The 15,154-nt window shown below is 37.3% G+C and overlaps 1 pseudogene; it reads right to left on the bottom strand.

Annotated features, from left to right (window-relative positions):
* Window positions 1-233: 233 nt before the first annotated feature.
* On the bottom strand, window positions 234-568 carry LOC103598572 (annotated as a pseudogene).
* Between the last annotated feature and the right edge of the window lie 14,586 nt (window positions 569-15,154).

Raw genomic sequence — 15,154 nt, forward strand, 5'->3', positions numbered from 1 at the left:
TTGTCTTAATCTGATTCCCAGTACTTTTTTAAAGGAACAAACAAAAATTTTCCCTGCAAGATCACATATTTAAGTATTTGTTGCCTGTGGACAGATACACAGAAACCAAGTATGGATGTGAATGAACAAATCCGCGATGTGGCTGTGAGTCTCTGGATGGCTATGTAAGCTGTGAGAAAGTCCCTTGCTGGCTCTGCACCTGCCGGGCACCAGAGGTGACCATCTGGGCAACATCAACCTGAAAAGTGTGTGAACCCCAGCAGCTGCTCAAAGGTTTAAACCGCCACTCACTGGCCTCCAGCACTTCTACCAAACCAGCTAGTTTTTCCATGTGAGCAACTTGTTGATCATGTTTCACCTGTTTAAGCGTGGATGCCACTTGATAGCTGAAAATGGATTTGCAGAGCAATGAATCTCTTGGAGCCATCTTCTGACATCTCTCCAGCTCCTCTCGATAGGTAAAAAGGGCTTTCTGTGGCACAGCAAGGTCTGAGACACTGAAACCAGATCCAGTGACAGAACTTCCACTAACTCCACCAGCTGAGGATGAGGATGAAGAGGCAGCCATTTCCTCTCTAGTAGAATTCTTACTTCACTCAGCTGCTTTGGCACTTTTCCTTATAGCCCTGCCCCAGGGCCAGCAGGAGCGGCTGCGCTCACAATCATGAGGAGTCGTTTCCAAGGTTTTATGTGGACATATACTTTCATTTCTCTTGGGTATTGTAAAGCTAGGGCTAGGGCTCACAGACCCCTCAGTTCTGTTGCACAGACTGGGTCACAAATCCTCCACGCACAGGTCTACGAGCTAGGTAATAGGAAAAAGGTCCTGGGAGCCTTGGTAAAAAATTAATAGGTTTTATTCAGAACTAGGAGCAGCCATCCCAGTGGCTTCTCTGAGAGTTCTGAGAAACACCTTGGCTCAGAGCTGTTAGTTCCTTATACTTAGGTCCATAACCCAGGACACCTGGGTGCCCATACGCAATTACATTAAGTAGTAACAAGGAACACCTGAGGATATTTACAGCAAATGCTCGGCCAGATTCTGAACATCTGAGGGGCCCTGACCATTTTCCTATATTTTCCCAACAGGTATATACCCAGAAGTGGAATTCCCGGTTCATATGAGAACTCTGTTTAATCATTTGAAGAAATGCCAGAAGGTTTTCCTAAGTCACTGCACCATTTTACATTCCCACCAGCAATTTACAAGAATTCTTATTTCTCCACATCCTTGCCAACAATTGCTGTTACCTGACTTTTTAATTCTAGTCATCCAAATGAGTGTTATCTCACCGTGGTTTTAATTTGTATTTCCCTGATGGCTAATGGAGTTGAGCATCTTTTCGTGTGCTTATTGGCCATGTGTATATTTCCTTGGATAAATATGTAGAAGGAGGGCTAGGACTCACAGACCCCTCAAGCTGTTGTCCAGACTGGCTCACAAAACCTTCCCACACAGGTCTACGAGCTAGGTAACAGGAAAAAGTCCTTGGAGCCCTGTGTGAAGAAATAATAGGCTTTATTTTTAGATGTGAGCTCTGCCGACTAGCAGTTCAGAGCCACTGCCTCACACACGGAAGAACACGCAAATAGCAACAAGCCAAAGGATACAGCGGCATGCATGCACACTAACTCTACTCCCCTACAACTTGTTTACAAAGGATGTGCTGAATCATACCCAGCCTGACCTGAGGTGAGGGGGCATGACTAAACTACTCCATTTTCCTCACAAATATTTATTCATATTCTTTGACAATTCTTAAATTGGGTTATTTATATTTTTATTATCAAGTCGTAAGAGTTCTTTCTACATTCTAGATACAAGTCCTTTATCAGATACGTTATTTGCAATTTTTTTTTTTCATTATATGAGTTGTCTTTTTACTAGCTTCTAAGTTTTGGTGATTATGAGTTGAGTTGCTATAAACATTATTGCAGGGGTTTTGGTGTGAGCATACGTTTTTATTTTTCTAATATAAATACCTAGAAGTGAGATTTCTGGATTGTATGGTGTGGGTTTAACTTTATAAGAAACTACCAAGGAGGGATTTCCAGAATGGTGGAGTAGGGACCTCAGTAAATCTCCCCTCACGCCCCCAAGAAACAGAAACAACCGTTTCAGTACACTGTAAATTAACTGAAGTCATGTAACACACTGAAAGGCATCTAGTGAAGAAAAAATACTGAACCTTGATAAAGAACAATGGGATCTGTGACATTTCAACTTGAAGTTACTCTTATTCACCCTCAACCAACTCCATGGAACAGAAATGTGAAAACTGTTGGCTTTACTGCTGATAGAGTTTGGATATGTTGTCCCCACCAAAACTCATGTGGAAACCTGATCCCCAATGTGGCAGTGCTAGAAGCTGTTTGAGTCATGGGTGTAGATCCCTCATGAATGGATTAGTGCTCTCCCTGGGGGAGGGGACCCTGAGTGAGACCTCACTCTAAGAGTTCCCACGAGAGCTGGTTGTTTAAAAGACCCTGGCACCTCCTCTCACCCTCTCTTGCTTCCTCTCGCAATGTGATCTGCTTGTCCCTGCCAGCTGCCTGCCACTTTCCACAATGAGTAGAAGCAGCCTGAGGCCTGCGCGAGACACAGTTGTCCCAGAATCATACGCAAATAAACCTCTGTTCTTTATACATTACCCAGTCTCACGTATTCTGTTATAACCACAAAATGGACTAATACAACTGCATTCAATATAATACTAGTACAACTGTTGACCTGATTTGGAACTCTGTGCGAAAATGTCCATCCTCAGGGCATTGTTGAAAACAATAGCAAGCTGTGGCAATTTTTGCTTTGCTTGTTTGTTTGTCTTTTTTTTCTTTTTATTGTGTGTATTTAAGGTATACAACATGATGTTTTGATATACATAGTGAAATTACTACAAATAAACAAATTAATATATCCATTACCTCACATAGTTACCCTTTTTGTATGTGTGGTAAGAGCACCTAAAATCTATTGTCTTAGCCAATTCCCAGTATACAATACATTATTCTTAACTGTAGTCTTCCTGCTGTATGTTAGATCTGTAGACTTATTCATCCAACATAACTGCAACTTTGTACCCTTTGACCTACATCTTCTCAAAACCCCCACCCCTGGGAACCACTCTTTTACTTTCTGTGTCTAAGTATTTGACTTTTTTTTTTTAGGGTCCATAAGTGAGATCATGCAGTCTTTTTCCTTCTCTGTCTGCCTTATTTCACTTAGCACAATGTCCTCAAGTTTCATCCATGTTGTTGCAAATGGCAGGGTCTCTTTCTTTTTAAAGGCTAATATTTGTATATTTACATAAATATTGCATAATTTTTTAACTCATTCATTTGTTAGCAGACACTTAGGTGGTTTCCATAGCTTGGCTATTGTAAATAATGCTGCAATCAACATGGGAGGGCAGATACCTCTGTGAGGTATTGATTCAATTCCCCTTAGGTATATACCCAGAAGACGGATTGCGGGCTCATATGGTAGTTCTATTTCTAATTTTTGAGGAATCTCCATACTGTTTTCCATCATGGATGTCCTAATTTTCAATGCCACCAACAGTATACAATGTTTCTCTTTTCTCCAAACCCTTGCCAGTTCTTATTATCACTTACCTTTTTGATAACAGCCACCCTAGCTGGTGCAAGGTGATATCTCATTGTGTTTTTGATTTGTTTTTAACTGACAATTAGTGATGTTGAGCACATTTTCACAAACCTGTTGGCCATTTGTATGTCTTCTTTGAAGAAATGTCTATTCAGGTACATTGCCCATTTTTAAATCAAGTTATTTAAGTTTTTTGCTATTGAGTTGTAAGTTCCTTATCTATTTTGGGTAGTAATCCCTTATCAGATATATGGCTCCTGAATATTTTCTCCCAATCTGTAGACTGCCCTTTTCATTTTGCTGATTGTTTTCTTTGCTGTGCAGAAGCTTTTTAGCTTGATGTAGTCCCACTTATTTATTTTTGCTTTTGTTGCCTGAGCTTTTGGTATGAAATCCAAAAAATCATTGCCAAGGCCAACGTCAAGGAGCTTTCCCCTTGAGTTTTCTTCTAACACTTTTATGGTTTCAGGTCTTATGTTTATGTCTTTAATTCATTTTGTGTTAATGTTTGCATATGGTGCAAGATAAGGGTTCAATTTCATTTTTTTGTGTGTGGATATCCAGTTTTCCTAAACCATTTATTAAAGAGACTGTCCTTTCCTCGTTGCGTCTTCTTGGTGCCCTTGTCAAAAATTAATTAATTGTCAATGAGTGAGTTTATTTCCAGACTTTTGTCTGTTCCATTGGTCTGTGTGTCTATTCTTATGCCAGTACCATACTGTAGCTTTGTAATATAATTTGAAATCAGGAATTGTGATGCCTCCAACTTTTTCTTTTTCAAGATTGCTTTGGCTACTCAGAGTCTTTTGTGGTTTCATATGAATTTTAGTTTGTTTTTTCTATCTGTGAAAAATGCCATTGGAATTTAGATAGGAATTGCATAGAATCTGTGTATTACCTTGGGTGGTATGGATATTTTTAACAATATTAATTTTTCCAATCCATGAACATGGGACATATTACCATTTATTTGTGTTTTCTTCCATTTCTTTCATCACTGTTTCATAGTTTTCAGTGTACAAATCTTTCATCTCTTTGGTTTATTCCTAAGTATTTTATTCTTTTTGATCCTATTATAAAGGAAATTGTTTTCGTGATTGCTTTTTTGGCTAGGTTGTTATTAGTGTAAAAAAAAAGTGCAACTAATCTTTGTATGTTAATTTTGTATCCTACAACTTTACTGAATTCATTTATTAGTTCAATACATTTCAATTAAAAAATGTAGGATCATGCCATCTGCAGATAGGGATAGTTTTGCTTCTTCCTTTCTGATTTGGATGTCTTTTCTTTTTCTTGTCTTATTTTACTTGCTATTACTTACAGTGCTATGTTGACTAGAGGTGGCAAGAGTGAGCATCCTTGCCTTGAACCAGACCTTATTTTATTTTTATTTTTAAAATTTTATCAATATACAATGTAGTTGATTTTCCTGTCTCTTTACCAATTACTTCCTCCCCCTCCCATTCTCCCCTCCCACCCATCAACATCATATCTGTTCACATGTCTTAACAAGTTCAAGGAATTGTGATTGTTCTGTCTTCTTCCCTGCCCTCCATTTGTGTATTTATTTATTTATTTTTAGCTCCCACAAATTAGTGAGAATATGTGGTATTTCTCTTTCTGTGCCTGATTTATTTCGCTTAATATAATTTTTTTTTCTAAGGCCATCCATTTTACTGCGAATGATAGTATTTCATTCTTTTTTACAGCAGAGTAGAATTCCATTGTGTACATATACCACATTTTCCATATCCACTCATCTGATGATGGACATTTGGGCTGGTTCCACCTCTTGGCTATTGTAAATATACCACAGTTTCCTTATCCACTCATCTGATGATGGACATTTGGGCTGGTTCCACCTCTTGGCTATTGTAAATAGTGCTGCAATAAGCATGGGAGTACAGGTGTCCCTTTGGCATGATGATTTCCATTCCTCTGGGTATATTCCCAGCAGTGGAATAGCTGGGTCATATGGTAGATCTATCTGTAATTGTTTGAGGAACCTCCATACCATTTTCCATAAAGGCTGTACCATTTTGCAGTCCCACCAACAGTCTATGAGAGTTCCTTTTTCTCTGCAACCTCAGCAGCATTTATCGTTCTCAGTCTTTTGGATATTAGCCGTCCTAACTGTAGTGAGATGTTATCTCAAAGTGGTTTTGATTTGCATTTCCCAAATGCTGAGTGATGTTGAATATTTTTTCATCTGTCTGTTGGCCATTTGTATATCTTCCTTCGAGAAATGCCTATTCAGCTCCTTTGCCCATTTTTTAATTGACTTACTTGTTTATTTGCTGTAAAGTTGTTTGAATTCCTTGTGTATTTTGGATATTAATTCTTTCTCAGATGTATATTTTCCAAATATTTTCTCCCACTCGGTTGGTTGTCTTTTAACTCTGATAATTGTTTCTTTTGCTGTGCAGAAGCTTTTTAGTTAGATATAATCCCATTTGGGCCGGCCTGGTGGCGCACTGCTACAGTGAGCTGCTTGGGAGCGTGGTGGCGCTCCCGCCGAGGGTTCGGATCCCACATACAGACCGGTTCCCGCTCACTGGCTGAGCAAGGTGTGGGCGCAGCACCGAGGGTTGCGATCCCGTTGCCGGTCCCGGTCCGGTACGGGCGCGACACTGAGGGTTGCAATCCGTTGCCGGACACAAAAAAGACAAAAAGGAAAAAAAAAAAGCTTTTTAGTTAGATATAATCCCATTTGTTTATTTTCCCTTTGGTTGCCTTTGCTTTTGGTGTCATATTTGTGAAGTCTGTACCCAATCCTACTTCCTGGAGTGTTTCCCCTATGTTTTCTTTAAGGAATTTTATTGTTTCTGGGTGCTTATTTAATTTCCCCTATGTTTTCTTTAAGGAATTTTATTGTTTCTGGGTGCTTATTTAATTTTTTAATCCATTTTGAGTTGATTTCGGTATATGGTGAGAGGTACAGGTCTAGTTTCATTCTCCTGCATATAGATATCCAGTTTTCCCAGCACCATTTGCTGAAGAGGCAATCTCTTCCCGAGTGTGTAGACTTGGTGCCTTTGTCAAAGATCAGATGGCTGTAGGTATATGGGTTGATTTCTGGATTCTCTATTCTATCCCATTGATCCATGTGGCTGTTTTTATGCCAGTACCATGCTGTTTTAGTTATCATTGCTTTGTTGTATAGTTTAAATCCAGGTAGTGTTATGCCTCCAGCTTTATTTTTTTTGCTCAGAATTGCTTTGTCTATTTGTTATCTTTTGTTATTCCATATAAATGTTAGGATAGTTTTTTTCCATTTCAGAGAAAAATGTCATTGGTATTTTGATGGGGGTTGCATTGAATTTGTAGATCTCTTTGGATAGTATGGACACTTTCACAATGTTAATTCTTCCAATCCAAGAGCATGGGATATCTTTCCATCTTCTGTGTCTTCTTTAATTTCTCTCAACAGTGGTTTGTAGTTCTCATTGTAGAGATATTTCACATCTTTGGTTAACTTTATTCCTAAGTATTTATTTATTTATTTAATTTTTTGGTGGCTATTGTAAATGGGCTAGCTTTCTTGATTTTTTTTTCTGCATGTTCACTGTTGGGGTTTAGAAATAGTACTGATTTTTGTGTGTTGAAATTGTGTCCTGCAACTTTGCTGAAATCATTTATCAACTCTAAGAGTTTTTTTGTAGAGGCTTTAGGCTGTTTGATATATAGGATCATGTCATCTGCAAACAGGGACAGTTTGACTTCATGTTTTCCAATCTGGATGCCCTTTATTTCCTTCTCTTCTCTGATTGCTCTGGCTAGTACTTCCAACACTATGTTGAATAGGAGTGGTGAGAGTGGACATCGTTGTCTAGTTCCTGTTCTTAAGGGAAAAGCTTCTAGCTTTTTCCTGTTCAGGATGATATTGGCAGTGGGCTTATCATATATGGCTTTAATTATGTTGAGATACTTTCCGTCTATACCTAACTTATAGAGAGTCTTTATCATGAACGAACATTGAATTTTGCCACATTCTTTTTCAGTGTCTATACAGATGATCATATGGTCTTTGTCTTTGATTTTATTGATGTGGTTATCACATTTATTGATTTGCATATGTTGAACCAACCTTGCATTCTTGGGATGAATCTCATTTGGTCATGGTATATAATTTTGTGTATGTGTTGCTGTATTCTGTTAGCTAGTATTTTATAGGGGATTTTTACATCTATATTCTTCAAGGATATTGGCCTGTAGTATTCTTTTTTTGTTGTATCTTTGTCTGGTTTTGGTATCAGGGTGATGTTTGCTTCATAGAATGAATTTGGGAGAATGGCCTCTGTTTCAGTCTTTTGGAATAGTTTGTAGAGAATTGGTATCGATTCCTCTTTGAAGGTTTGGTAGAATTCTGCAGTGAACCCATCTGGTCCTGGGCTTTTCTTTGTTGGGAGCCTATTGATAACAGCTTCAGTCTCTTTTACTGTTATTGGTCTGTTCAGATTTTATACATCATCTTGGCTCAATTTTGGTAGTTTGTGTGTGTCCAAAAATTTATCCATTTCCTCCAGATTTTCAAATTTGTTGGCATATAGTTGTTTATAGTAGTCTCTAATGATGTCTTGTATTTCTGAGGTATCAGTTGTAATATCACCTTTTTCATTTTTACTTTTTGCTATTTAGGTCTTCTCTCTTCATTTTTTAGTTAGCCTTGCCAATGGTTTGTCAATTTCGTTTATCTTTACAAAAAAACCCTTTTTGATACATTGATCTTTTGTATTGTTTTTTGGGTTTCTATTTCATTAAGTTCTGCTGTGATCTTAATTATTTCTTTCCATCTGATAACTTCGGTTTTGGATTGTTCTTGTTTTTCTAGTTCTTTAAGGTGAAGTGTGAGGTTGTTTACTTGCCATCTTTCCATTCCTCTGAAGTAAGCATTTAATGCGATACACTTCCCACTTAGTACTGCTTTTGCAGTATCCCACAGGTTTTGGTATGATGTGTCATTGTTTTCATTAGTTTCAAGAAATTTTTTGATTTCCTGTTTAATTTCTTTTTGGACCCATATGTCATTAAGTAGAATGCTGTTTAATTTCCATGTGTTTGTATAGTTCCCAGAGTTTCATTTGTTATTGATTTCTAATTTTAATCCATTGTGATCTGAAAAAGTACATGGAATAATTCCAAGTTTTTTTAATTTGTTGAGCCTTGATTTGTGGCCTAATGTGATCTATCCTGGAGAATGTTCAATGTGCTGATGAGAAGGATGAATATTCTGATGTTGTTGGATGGAATGTTCTGTAGATATCTGCCAAGTCCAATTGGTCTAGAGTGTTGTTTAGATCTTGTGTTTCTCTGCTGATTCTTTGCCCAGATCATCTGTCCAATATTGAGAGTGGGGTGTTAAGGTCCCCTGCTATTATGGTTTTAGTGTTTATCTCATTCTTTTGGTCTAACAGTGTTTGCTCTATAAATCTGGCTGCTCTGACATTGGGTGTATATTTATGATTGTTATGTCTTCTTGATGGATAGGTCCTTCTATCATTATATAGTGGCCTTCTTTATCTCTTTTTATGGTTTTTGGTTTAAAGTCTGTTTTATCAGATATATGAATAGCTACTCCAGCTTGTTTTTCATTTTTATTTGCATGGTATGTCTTTTTCCATCCTTTCACTCTTAGTCTACGTGTGTCTTTACAGGTGAAGTGAGTCTCCTGAAGGCAGCATATACTTGGGTCCACTTTTTTAATCCAGTCCGTCAGTCTGTGTCTTTTGAGTGGGAAATTTAATCCTTTTATGTTGAGTTGTTATTGAAAGGTGTTGATTTACTCATAGCATTTTATTTATTTTTGTTTGGAGGTCTTAAGTATCTTTTGTTACTTTCTTTCTGATTTACTGTTTGTCTTCTGTATTTGTTGGTTTCTTGGGATAGTAGATAAACTTTTTTTCCTCTTTATTGTTAGCACTTTTATTTTACTAGTGGGTTTTGTTTTTTCTTGAGTATTTTTGGCAGTGGTGGTTCTTTTTCAGGTACCAAACCCAGTACTCCCTTGAAAATTTCTTGTAAGGCTGGTCTTGTGGTAGTGAACTGCCACAGTTTTTGTTTGTCAGAGAACTATACTACTTGTCCTTCATTTTGGAAGGACAGCCTTGCTGGGTAGAGTATTTTTGGCTGGCAATCTTTGTCTGTTAGTATTTTGAATATATCATCCCATTCTTTTCTAGCTTTTAGGGTTTCTGATGAAAAGCCTGATGTTAGTCTGATTGGGGCTCCCATATAGGTAACTTGCTGCTTCTCTCTTGCAGCTTTTAAGATTCTCTCTTTGTCTTTGAGTTTTGCCAATTTGACTATAACATGTCTTGGTGAGTACCTTTTTGGGTTGAATATGTTTGGGGATCTCTGAGCCTCCTGAATCTGAAGATCTGTGTCTTTCCCTACACTTGGGAAGTTTTCTGCCATTATTTCATTGAATATATTTTCAATGCCATTTCCTTTTTCCTCCCCTTCTGGAAGACCCATTATTTGGATATTTGAGTACTTAAGGTTGTCTGTTATCTCTCTTAGATTTTCTTCAATGTTTTAAATTCTTTTTTCTTTTCTTTTCTTTTCTTTTTCTTTTCTTTCTTTCTTTCTTTTTTTTTTTTTTTTTTTTTTTTTTTTTTTTTTTTTTTTTTTTGTCCACCTGTGTTATTTTAAACAGCCCATCTTCAAGGTCAAATTCTCTTTTCTGCTCATTCTAGCCCGCTAGTTAAACTCCCTGTTGTGTTTTTTTATTTCATTGAATGAATTCTTCAGCTCCCAAGCTCTGCTACATTCTTTTCCAGGGCATTGATTTCTTTGTACGTTTCTTCTTTCAGGTCCTGTATGCTTTTTCTCATTTGATTGTGTTGTCTAACTGAGTTTTCTTGTATCTCATTTAGTTTCCTTAGAATTGTTGCTTGAAATTCTTTGTCATTTGTTTCAAGGACTTCCTGTTCTATAGGATCTAGAGCTTGAGAGTTATTATCACCCTTTGGTGGTGGTGTACTTTCTTGATTTTTCATATTTCTTGTATCTTTCCTTTGGTGTTTAGTCATTGTGGCAGGGGATTTCACAATTCACTAGTTCGACCCTAATGTCTGGCTAGGATCCTGCAGGGACTGCCAATTTGGCACAGCTGCCTCAGTGCCTGTGGGCAGGAGGCTCAGACCTCTCTGGGCTGTGGGGACTGGCCTGGGCTGGGAGTCTCGCAGTGGCACCTACCTGTTCTGATGCGGGTGGCTCAGGGCCACCCTGCCGGCTTTAGGGCCTCTCTGGGCAGTGCACACTGGCCTGGGCTGGGAGTCCCATCATGGTGCCTACCTGCTTTGGCATGGGTGCCTTGGGGCACGTGAGCCTGGCAGCTCTCCAGCCTCTCTAGGGGCCTCTCTCTGGGCAGCATGCACTAGCCGGGGCTGGGAGTCCCTCAGCGGCACCTACCTGCTCTGACATGGGTACCTCGGGATGCATGGGCCTGGCAGCTCTCAGGCGTCTCTGGGGGCTTCTCCCTTATACCAGATCTTAGAGCAAAAGCTTTGAGTTTTTCCTCATTGATTATGTTAGCTGTGGGATTTTCATAAATGGGATTTAGAATGATGAAGAAATTTTCTTCTATACCTAAATTGTTGAGGGTTTTTATCATTAAAGGATGTTGAACTTTGTAATATGTTTTCTATTGTAATATGAGTCTATTGAGATGATCATATGATTTTTATCTTTCATTCTATTAACGTGATATACCACATTTATGGATTTGCACATATTAAACTAACCTTGCATCCCAGGGATAAATCCCACTTGATCATTATCTATAATCTTTTTGATGTATTGTTGAATTCATTTTGCTAGTATTCTATTGAGAATTTTTGAGTTTTTTTGTTTGTTTGTTTGTTTGTTTTTTGTTTTTTTGGTTTTTTTTCCTTTTTGTCTTTTTTCGTGTCTGGAAATGGATCGCAACCCTCAGTGTCGCGCCCGTACCGGACCGGGACCGGCAACGGGATCGCAACCCTCGGTGTTGCGGCCGCACCTCGCTCAGCCAGTGAGCGGGAACCGGTCTGTATGTGGGATCCGAACCCTCGGCGGGAGCACCGCCATGCTCCCAAGCGGCGCACTGTAGCAGTGCGCCACCGGGCCGGCCCCATATTGAGAATTTTTGCATCGATGTTCATCAGAGATATTGGCCTGTAGTTTTCCTCTGTTGTGATATGTTTGACTTTGGTATCTGGATGATGCTGTCCTCATATAATTTTAAGAAAGATTGGTATTAATTCTTCTTGAATGTTTGGCAGTCTTTGAAGGTCAACATGACAGCTGTGTAGGGCTACACAGCTGTGTAGGCTACACAGATTGGAACAAGCAAGAGATCAATAAAAAAATGTTAAAGGGAGAACTGGGGAATGAGATAGCCATGGGGGTTTTTGAAAAATCTGGCATATTTTTAAGATATGTATTGCAATTCCTAGAGCAACCAAGAAGAAAATAACCTTGTTTTTTCAATTTAATTCTTTTTTAAAAAAGAATTAAGGGCTGGCTGGTTAGCTCAGTTGGTTAGAGTATGGTGCTGCTCACACCAAGGTCCAGGGTTCAGCCCCTGTAATAGCTATCTGCCAAAAAATAAAATAAAATAAAATGGCACACTATAAAATATCAATTTAACACAAAAGAAGGCAATAAAGGAGGGAGAAAAGGGGGAATAAAAAAGACATGAGACACAAAAAACAAATAGCAAAATGCAGACATAAATTGGACTGTATCAATAGACAAAAATAGGATGAAAATAAATTAATGGAAAATAAAAGAATGGAAAAATATGCACCATACAAATAGTGATCAGAAGAAAGCAGGAGTGGTTATACTAATATTAAACAAAATAGACTAGAAAATATTATTAGAGACAAACAGGGAAATTATTTAATGATAAGAGGGTCAGCTTATCAGGAAAATATGACAATTACGAACATAAATGTCCCTAACAACAGAACACCACATACATGAAACGAACTGACAAAATTGAATGCTAAAATAGATGATTCAAAAATAGAAGTCAGAGACCTCAACATTCTGCTTTTAATAACTGATGTAATTGGCAGAAAATTAGCAAGGATATGGAGAAGACTTAGCACTATTAACCTATTTGACTTAATTGACATTTATTGAACACTCTACCACCAGTAGAATATATACTGAACATACATTTTCTAAACTAAATAATATGGTAGACCATAAAACAAGTCTTCATAAATATTTTAAAAAATGAAGTCATGCTAATTATATTCTCTGACCACAATGAAATTCAATTAGAAATCAACAACTAAAGAAATTTGAGAAATTAAAAAATATTTTGATATTAATCCATACATTGTTAAATATCCCATGGATAAAAATACAATTTATAAGATAACATAGAAAGTATTTTGAATGAAAATGAAAACAAAGCCTATCAAAATTTATGGGAGCAACTAAAGATGTTTTTAGTGAAATATTTATAGCTTTAAATGCCTAAAGTACTAGAAAAGACTAAAGATCTAAAATAATTTGGTAGAATTCACTGGTAAAGCCACCTGGTCATTGGCTTTTCTTTGTTGAGAGGTATTAGATTACTTCTTACTCAGTCTCCTTACTAGTTATAGGTATATGCAGATTTTCTGTTTCTTCATGATTAAGTCTTAGTAACTTGTGTGTTTCTAAAACTTTGTCCATTTCATCTATGTTATTGAATTTGTTGGCGTACAAGTGTTAATAGTACTCTCTTATAATCTTTTTTATTTTTGTAAAATCGATAATAATGTTCCCTCTCTCATTTTTGACTCTAGTTGTTTGAGTCTGCTCTCTTTTTTTCTTAGTCAATCTAGCTGATGGTTTGTCAATTTTATTGATCTTTTCAAAAAGCCAACTCTTGGTTTTACTGTTTCTCTGTTGTTTTTTCTATTCTCTATTTTGTTAATCTCTGCTCTAATCTTTTATTTCTTTCCTTCTACTAGCTTTGGGTTTCCATTGTTATTCTTTTCTAGTCCCTTAAGGTATAAAGTTATGTTGTTGACTTGAAATCTTTCTCCTTCTTTTTTTCTTTTTTCCTTTGAAATTGCTGAGTCCTGATATTTTTATTTCAACAGGTGGAAATAATTGAATTACTCCAGATTGTTGTGAAAATTTTAAATAAATATAATACATGCCTGACATATAGCAGATACTTAATAATTTGTTGAATCTTAATTCAGAATTGCAAGGGATACATATTGGAAATGCAAACAATTTCCCATCAAGCCACATTTTTCCAGAGAATCTGACTTGTCTGAAGCCCAGAAAGAGGAGCTCTCAATGCTAATTCTGTCTCCATGTCTAGCCAGGGCTAAATGGATCAGCCATTTGGAATTTGGAATTTGGAATGAAACCTGAGAACAAATCCACTTAGCTCTAGGGTGTTGAACTAGAAGTTCACTTAATCTTGGAGGCTTAACTCTCACCAGTCCTATTCAACATAGTATTGGAAGTATTAGCCAGAGCAATCAAGCAAGCAAAGGAAATAAAGGGCATCCAAATTGGAAAAGACAAAGTCAAATTGTCACTCTTTGCAGATGACATAATCCTATATATGGAAAAACCCATAACCTCCACCAAAAAACTCCTAGAGCTCATAAACAAATTCAGTAAAGTTGCAGGATACGAAATCAATACACATAATCCAGTGGCATTCTTATGCACCAACGACAAACAAGCAGAAAAAGAAATCAAGAAAGCCAGCTCACTTACAATAGCTACCAAAAGACTAAAATACCTAGGAATAAATTTAACCAAACAGGTGAAAGTTCTCTACAATGAGAACTACAAACCACTTCTGACAGGAATTAAAGAGGACACCAAAAGATGGAAAGACATTCCATCTTCATGGATTGGAAGAATTAATATTGTGAAAATGTCCATACTACCCAAAGCAATCTACAGATTCAATGTGATCCCCATCAAAATATCAATAACATTCTTCACAGAAATAGAAAAAACAATCCTAACTCATATGCAACAACGAAAGACACAGAATAGTCAAAGCAGTCCCAAGGAAAAAAAAATAAAACTGGAGGCATTACGCTACCTGATGTCAGACTATATTACAGACCTATAGTAACCAAAACAGCAGGATACTAACATAAAAACAGACGCATGGACCAATGAAACAGAATAGAGAACTCAGAAATCAGCCCAGGTACTTACAGCCAACTGATCCTTGACAAAGGCACCAAGAATATACATTGGGGAAAGTTCAGCCTCTTAAGTAAATGGTGTTGAGAAAACTGGATATCCACGTGTAGATGAATGAAACTAGACCCATACCTTTTGCCATATACCAAAATCAACTCAAAATGGATTAAAGACTTAAGCATAAGACCTGAAACTATAAAACTCCTAGAAGAAAACATAGGAGAAACACTTCAGGATGTAGGACTGAGCAAAGACTTTATGAATAAGACCCCAAAAGCACAAGCAACAAAAGAAAAAATAAACAAATGAGATTATATCAAACTAAAAAGCTTCTGCATAGCAAAGGAAACAATCAACAGAGTGAAAAGACAACCTACAGAA

Source organism: Galeopterus variegatus, unplaced genomic scaffold (genome assembly GCF_000696425.1).
Source record: "Galeopterus variegatus unplaced genomic scaffold, G_variegatus-3.0.2 Scaffold93, whole genome shotgun sequence".
NCBI lineage: Eukaryota > Metazoa > Chordata > Mammalia > Dermoptera > Cynocephalidae > Galeopterus > Galeopterus variegatus.